This window comes from Pseudorca crassidens, chromosome 11 (assembly GCF_039906515.1).
Source record: "Pseudorca crassidens isolate mPseCra1 chromosome 11, mPseCra1.hap1, whole genome shotgun sequence".
NCBI lineage: Eukaryota > Metazoa > Chordata > Mammalia > Artiodactyla > Delphinidae > Pseudorca > Pseudorca crassidens.
Genome location: NC_090306.1, coordinates 41,287,948 through 41,295,938, shown reverse-complemented (window position 1 = coordinate 41,295,938; position 7,991 = coordinate 41,287,948). Strand labels below are relative to the sequence as shown.

The window sequence follows — 7,991 nt, the reverse complement described above, 5'->3', positions numbered from 1 at the left end:
GAACTCTCCTGGCCCACCTATGCTTATACCACCCAACACTCATTCCCCTCTTAACCAAAAAAAAGAGAAAAGGTTAGAAACAAGAATGGGCTTGCTTTTGATGAGGTTTAACTGGTAAGTGCTAAAGGGCCAGAAAGCTGAGGCCACTGGGAGATCTGCTTAGTGCCTGGTACTTGGTGGGTACTTAGTATATTTTTAGTGAATTACCAAACAATTGAATTCTGACTTCAGATCACTCGCTCCTCCTACCTCATGCCCCACAGCGCTTTTGTGAGGCTCGAATGCGAAACACTTGAAAGAGCTTGGCAAACTGCCATGCTAGTCATCGCTACTATGGTTTTAATACCCCAGATTGTGTGACCCTAAGGCGTAATGCACGACAGCACCACCAGAGGGCGGCAGCCCCCCACTACTACTCTGAAAAACCTCAGTGAGTAAGTTTTAGATGAAAAAGGAAAGGCTCTTGTAAGCTTATGAAAAAGGACTTTGTTCTCGTTACCCGTTGCGGAGCACAGGCTCCGGACGCGCAGGCTCAGCGGCCATGGCTCACGGGCCCAGCCACTCCCCGGCATGTGGGATCTTCCCGGACCGGGGCACGAACCCGCATCCCCTGCATCGGCAGGCGGACTCTCAACCACTGCGCCACCAGGGAAGCCCTTTACCTCATTTTTATTTCTGCAAAGTGGCTGAGAAAGTGAGTCGGACTTGAGTAGCACCCATCCCCCCCATCCAACAGATGGGGCTGCAGAAAATGTTTATTTCTTCCTCCCCTTAGGCTAATCAACTTTTGAGAAGTAGATCAGTGGATCAATGGTCTACGGTGGTAGAATGGTTGATTTGTGCCTTTGTTTCCCTGAACATTTTGGATAAATTATTTCCTGGAATATGTATGATCTCATGAAAATAATTAACAATGGTTCAGCAATTACTTTGTATCAAGCCCTGTTCTTATTGCTTTATGTGAGGTAGGTATGATAATTATCTCCATTTTATACATGAGGACATTAGCACAGAGAGGTTAGGTAATTTATGTAACGTTGCCCAGCTAGTAAGGGGCAGGGCAAGTTAGGAAGCCCTGTAGTTTGGCTTCGGAATGGTCATTATTCACAGCAACTGTTGTCGCCAGGATGTTAGCATGTTTTGCACCGACTCCCTAAGCCCCAACTTCCAAAGGGCAATAGGAAAAGACCAGATGATACCTGCGCATCCAGCAGGTTGTGACCCAGGAGAACTCTGACCAGAATCTTCTGTAATGGGCAGTAAACATGCCTATTCTTTGCTCCAAAAAGAGACATTATATTCATTACACTGGGCAGCAGATAGGCCTGTCCTTTGCTCCAGTGGGAAACACAGTCTCTATCTCTCAAGGTTGTTCTCCACACAAACATCCTTGAAAAGATAGTGTGTAACAAAAGACAGACAGTGCCTCTGTTTGCAAGATGTGCAGCGTGGTTGAGAGAACATGTAGCAGGCTTGAGATCCATGGAGAATTGTCTCCCACAACAGTAATCTATCAAAACCAGCCCTATTCAAGTCACTGAACGTTATGCTTTTTTTTTTTTTTTTTTGCGGTATGCGGGCCTCTCACTGTTGTGGCCTCTCCCGTTGCAGAGCACAGACTCCGGACGCACAGGCTCAGCGGCCATGGCTCACGGGCCCAGCCGCTCCGCGGCATGTGGGATCTTCCCGGACCGAGGCACGAACCCGTGTCCCCTGCATCGGCAGGCGGACTCTCAACCCCTGCGCCACCAAGGAAGCCCCGTTATGCTATTTTTAAAGTGCCAGAGGTAGCTGAATTCCTTGATAATCAAACATCAATTTCATATTGTTTCAGTAAACCCTTGCAGCAAGAAAGCTGATTTTTGACCCACTCCAGCAAAAACAACTCAGTACTAATGAGAGCATCCTGATAATTTAAAAAATTATTTTTCTAAGTATTTCATTCTTCCAAAGAAAGAAAAAAAATATTCTCTTTAACACACAGTGCACATGAGATATTGTCTTGTTTGGGAAGTGACATGGAGGAGGAAGGGCCAGTGATAACCTGATTTCTCAGTACCCACATCAGCAACACATATTTTCATGTATAATACATCAGTAGGGTGGGGCTGCCACAGTGATATGTGCAAATAACTCCCATGTTACGGTAATCATTTATGTTAATACAGTTCCTCTTTATGATAAAAGATATGCTCATAAGTATTAAAAGCTTATACATCTTATGTAAATAGTTTTAATTGATGATTCGAATTTTTGCCATTTATGCAACAATTTCTTTTCTCTTTCCTAGTTTTTAATACCAGCTACCATTTGTCATGCATCTAATATTCAGGTAATTTGCATATTTAATCTCATATGAATGTTAATGACTGTATATGAAGGAATGGAGACACACCCACCTACAAGATTCAGATCTACCTGCCTGGAAAGCTGGTATATTTCTATTCCATTCCTCTGCCTTATGGTTGCCTGGCCCACCTCTTGGCCTGGGGTATGGATTTCCAAGAAGCTCTTGGAGCATTTCCCTCCAGGTTTCTAAATCAGCTGCCTCACTCTCCTTCACTTGGGCCTGCTGGCCTCCTCAGCAGTGTTCACTTCTCCACGGCTCAAGCACATCATGGAATCTTAGAGATGGAAGGGATCCCGAGAGTCTCCATATTATAGCATCCCCAGTGGGTGCCCATCTGCTTTCTGCCTCAGTGCTTCCTTGATTGGAAGTGCTTGTAGTAATTCGAAGTTTTAAAGATGTTGCTCTCTGCTGTCACTTTGTAATTTGTACCCATTGTTCCATGCCTGCTGTTAATCTACTTCCTCTTCTAGAAGCACTTCTCATAAAATCCAAGAAAATTTTTTCCAAAGAAGCATGCTGAACAAAGGGCAATAACCTAGGAGGTTTGTATAGTTATATCTTTAAGTATATTATTAAATATTAAAATATAGCGACTTGCTTCTCAAGCACTGACTAGGGTTAAATCATGCCAATAAATTACTCTAAATCATTTGCCACTGGAAGGATTGGCGGCTGACTTAGTGAAATACTTATTGGTACCAATCCATTTTCTATTATGCATCTAACACAACTGTTAACACAATAATAATAATAAATGTTGGGTGAGCATTTTTAAATGCTTCAGAGACACTGTCATTCTTATTTACATTTTCACATTAAACTATAAAGCAGGCTTGGTGGGTGATCCAATATGTAATTATCCCCCCAGAAGCCACCACCTATAGGGGTTAACATTTTCTTTTCTGTGACCTTTAGCCTCTGACCCATCTACTTTTTCCAACGGAGTGCTTTTTAAAGCAATTCCACCTCAAATACGTTTCATTTCCTCAGATCCAGGACAAAGTACCAAGAAATTCAAAAGTCTCATTTAGAAAAGTTTTTTCCCTTATACTTTAGAATTACATCTCTCTCTCTCTCTTTCTTTCTTTCTTTTTTTTTTTTTTTTTTGTATTTTAGGCAAGTGCAGTAGATTGAATAGTGTCTGCTAAAAATTCATCCGGAACCTCAGAATGTGACCTTTTGGGAAATTTGTAGATGTAATTAGTTAAAGATCTCAAGATGTAATCATCCTGGATTTAGGCTGGGCCTTGAATCCTGTGACTGGAGTCCTTTTAAGTAGAGGAAAGGACACAGGAGACCCATAGAGAAGAAGGAGTTGTGAAGATAGAGGCAGAGACTGGAGATATGTACAAGCAAAGGAACACCAGGGACTGTCTGCAGTCACCAGAAGCTAGCAGAGAAGCATGGAGTGATCTTTCCCTCATAGGCTCCGAGGAACCACCCCTACTGACACCTTGATTTCGGACTCCAGCCTCCAGAATGATAAGAGAATAAATTTCTGTTATTTTCAACCCCTGAGTTTGTACTAATTTGTTATGACCATGCCAGGAACCTAATACAGTGATGTAACAACAATCTAAAACAGATAAAGCATAAATGTTTATCAATATGTGATGTCTGAATCGAACAAGATGCTTTGAGAAAAGGAAAAAGGATTGGGTGGAGGATATTACTAAGTCTGAAAATAGGCTGCTGCCTTAATTAAAAACCATCATTCTTCATAAGTAGCCTGTGAAGACAAAAGGACTGCCTGGCTTGTTCTCTCTGTTATTCTCCATAGCCCTGATCGCATTGTATTGAGGTGATTTGTCTTCCACAAGGGCCCTTTCTTATTCTCAGATGAGGCTCTGTGTCCTAGCAGAGGGACTGACACATAAGTCACAGTAAGTGCTCAATAGATAGGAGGACATGTATCCAGCTTTACCTATGAATAGCGGTCCTTGTGTGCACCTGTTTTCCCGGCATAATTATTAATAGTGTCCTCTTTCCAGATATAGAGAACAGATTTGTGGTTGCCAAGGAGAAGGGGCATGGGGGAGGGATGGACTGGGAGTTGGGGGCTGGCAGATGCAAACCGTTATATATAGGATGGATACACAACAAGGTCCTTCTGTATAGCACAGGGAACCATATTCAGTATCCTGTGATAAACCATAATGGAAAAGAATATGAAAATGAATGTGTATATATATGTATAACTGATCACTTTGCTGTACAGCAGAAATTAACACAACATTGTAAATCAACTGTACGTCAATAAAATAAATTAAAAAAAATAAAATGTGTCCTCTTTCATATTAAGAAGTATTCTGTTTGGATGAAAAGCTATCCTATCAATTTATGCTTGTGCACATATGGAACAGATGATTTTGGAAATACTGTTGGGAGTCTGCTTGAAAACTGGCAGAGCCAAGGTTTTCCCTATCTGTGTTCATTTTTATTGTAAAATTCACAATGTAATTAATACATCCAGAATGATCCTATTAAAGTGAGTCAGATCACATCTTTTCACTGCTCAAAATCCTTTTCATCTCACTCTGAATAACAACAGCCAAAGTCCTTACAGTGGCCCTCAAGTCCCCACACTATGTGACCCATTTCCTCCCTGATCCCACAGCCCGGTGTCTTGTCCAACTGCCCTCCTTGCTGACACTCAAACACACAGGTAGGCTACTGAGTCAGGGGATTTGCATCTGTTACTGATAAACACATGTCAGAATTTGTGGAATGTAGCTAAAGCAGTATTTGGGTATTAATAGACTTAAAATATCTATAATAGAATAAGAAAATAGAAAATTAATGGCCTAAAGTTAAAACTCAATTAACTAGAAGAAAACCCCCAATAATCCCAAAGGCAGTAAAATAAATAATAATGATAAGCTTACAAATTAATAACATTTAAAAAAACCTATAGAGATGATCAACACAAAAGTGTTTATTTGAAAAGAAAAATTCTGGCCATTTTCATCAAGGCAGAAGATATAAGCAAACAATATTAGACGTGAAGAAGTGTAAGCTCCATTAGAGATTTTAAATCATAGGAGAATAAAATAAGCAAGTTATGACCGTAATTTTGAAAACATAGATGAAATAGGTATTTTTAAGAAAAATATAAACCACCAACACATGACTCAAGAAAGGTATTTTTAAAATGCCAAAATACCAGTATCCATTAATGATAGATCGGTAATCAGACTTATTCCTCCCAAAAAGGGATCACTTACAGGAAGTTTTATAAACCAATTGTACCAATCCTTTAAGGAATAGATCTTCTCTATTTTATACAAACTGTTATAGAAAAATAGGGAAATTTATTTTATACATTTAGTATAATCTTGATAACATAAGAGAATTCAAGATAAAAATTGTAGGCCTATTATATTTATGAACATTATAAAAATATTTGCAAATCAAACCCAGCAACATACAAAACCAAAAGTTATAAAATGTTCAACATTAGAAGCCCATTAATATAATTTACAATACCGACATTCTAAAGAGAAAAATGATATAATAATCTTAATAGAAAAGCATTAAGAAAGGTGAAATCCAACACTCATTTAAGTTGTAAGAAAAACCTAACACATCCTAACAAATATTAAAAGACAAATTCTACCAAATATTTATTCAATGAAATTCCAATTTTACAAAAACTCTTTTAGGTTCCACAAAAAGAGAGACTAGCCCCCAATTCATCTTGGTGCCAAGCATAATCTTGATGCCAAAACTAGACAAGAACAGTGAAGGGTGCCAGCATGTGCTGCCCCCAAATATGCCACTTTGGGTTAAGGATTATTTTGAGCCAAAATCATTTGAAAAACAACCGATACGATAAGGACACTCTGACCTTGAAGCTTGAGATAAAAATTCCCATGTGAAATGTTCCCTCTCTGTACCAAGAAGAAGAAACATTCTTATCAACAGAGATGAGGAGTCAAGGTAGAGAGAAATCTGCACAAACAGACCCTGTTAAAATCCACTCTTATCTTCCTTTAGTCTCTCCATATATTTTAGTTACTTTTCCACAATGGCTCTTCTTTGTTCAAACACTTAGGTGTAGTCGCTTCTTTGGGTCTTCATTTTCCTATGGGGGCTCCCATGTACATAGACAAACCTACATGCTTTTCTCCTGTTGATCTGTCCTACGTTAATTTAAATTTTATTTATTTTTTTATTTATGGCTGTGTTGGGTCTTCGTTTCTGTGCGAGGGCTTTCTCTAGTTGTGGCCACTCTTCATCGCGGCGTGCGAGCCTCTCACTACTGCGGCCTCTCTTGTTGCAGAGCATAGGCTCTAGACGCACAGGCTCAGTAATTGTGGCTCACGGGCCTAGCTGCTCCGCGGCATGTGAGATCTTCCCGGGCCAGGGCTCGAACCCGTGTCCCTGCATTGGCAGGCAGATTCTCAACCACTGCGCCACCAGGGAAGCCCTGTCCTACGTTAATTTAATTCTCAGGCCCAGCCAGAGACCCGAAGAGGGTAGAGGTAAAGTTCTGCTTCCCCTACAACGATATTAAATAGAAAATTTACAGTCTAATTTCATTCCTGAACATAGGTGTAAAAATCCTAAACAGAAGCTTATAAAACCTAATTCCATAATCTATAAAAAAGTAAATAATTTATGGTCAGGTTGAATGCATTCCAGGAATACAAAGCTGATTTAATGTCAGAAGGTAAAATTATATTATTTATCTCATGTGTAGTAAAGATTGTAAACTTGCCCCCAAAGAGGTTTGGCCTTTGTCCCTAGCTTCTAGGAGATAATCTCTAAGCATTTAGTACATCATGCCTGATAGGAATGTCTTTATTTGCCTGGGAACTTTGGATAACTGGAGAGTCTAACAGGATAATTTAGGGCAAAGGGTGACTACATTGGAAAAATGGGAACCGGAGACTGAAATCAGCCATGTGGGTGATGACTCCTACTTATGCAGTGGAGCCCCAGTAAAGACCCTGGACACCAGGCCCAGGTGAGCTTCCCTGGTTGACAGTACTTTGTGCACATTGTCACACACTGAAACTGGGAAAGTAATGCATCCATGACTCCAGGGGGAGAGGACAACAGAAGCTCCATATTTGGTATATCCTGGACTCTGCCTATGTTCTTCCTGACTGATTTTAACCTGTCCTAAAATTATCAAATCAATCAAATGATTTTAATTCTCCTAAAATCCCAACAATACAGTAAGCTGCTTTTAAAATGTATATGGAATAGCAAAGGACCAAGAACAGCCAAGACACTTCTGAAGAAGATGGGGTCTTCTACAATCATATATCAAGATTTATCATAAAGCTGTAGTAGTTAAAACCTAGTGTCTGGCACAGGGATTGATCAATGGAACAGACTAGAGAGCCCAGGAATAATAGACCCACATGTGGACAATAGTCAATGTCAAGGAGAGAACATCTAAGGATGAAGAGGGAGAAAAGAAAGGAAAATGGTTGAAGAGAGAAATATTTGTCTCTGTATACATTTGACCACAGCCAAAACTATTTTCCTTAATATTTAAGGAATGGGGGGACATCGAGTGTGGTCCAAGTCACAGTTCAGTTTTCACATCAAGAAAGACGGTCAGTTACATAATTTTGGGGGCCCACTACAAGATGAAACTACAGTGTTCAAAAATTATTAATAAATATTA

General features: G+C 40.0%; 1 long non-coding RNA gene across 1 annotated transcript; it reads left to right on the top strand.

The window, feature by feature from the left end:
* The first annotated feature begins 808 nt into the window (after positions 1-808).
* LOC137202821 (uncharacterized) lies at positions 809-4,591 on the top strand. Its single transcript, XR_010932798.1, has 4 exons — positions 809-1,787; positions 2,291-2,332; positions 2,821-2,892; positions 3,467-4,591. It is a non-coding gene; the product is annotated as an uncharacterized lncRNA (long non-coding RNA).
* The last annotated feature ends 3,400 nt before the right edge of the window (positions 4,592-7,991 follow it).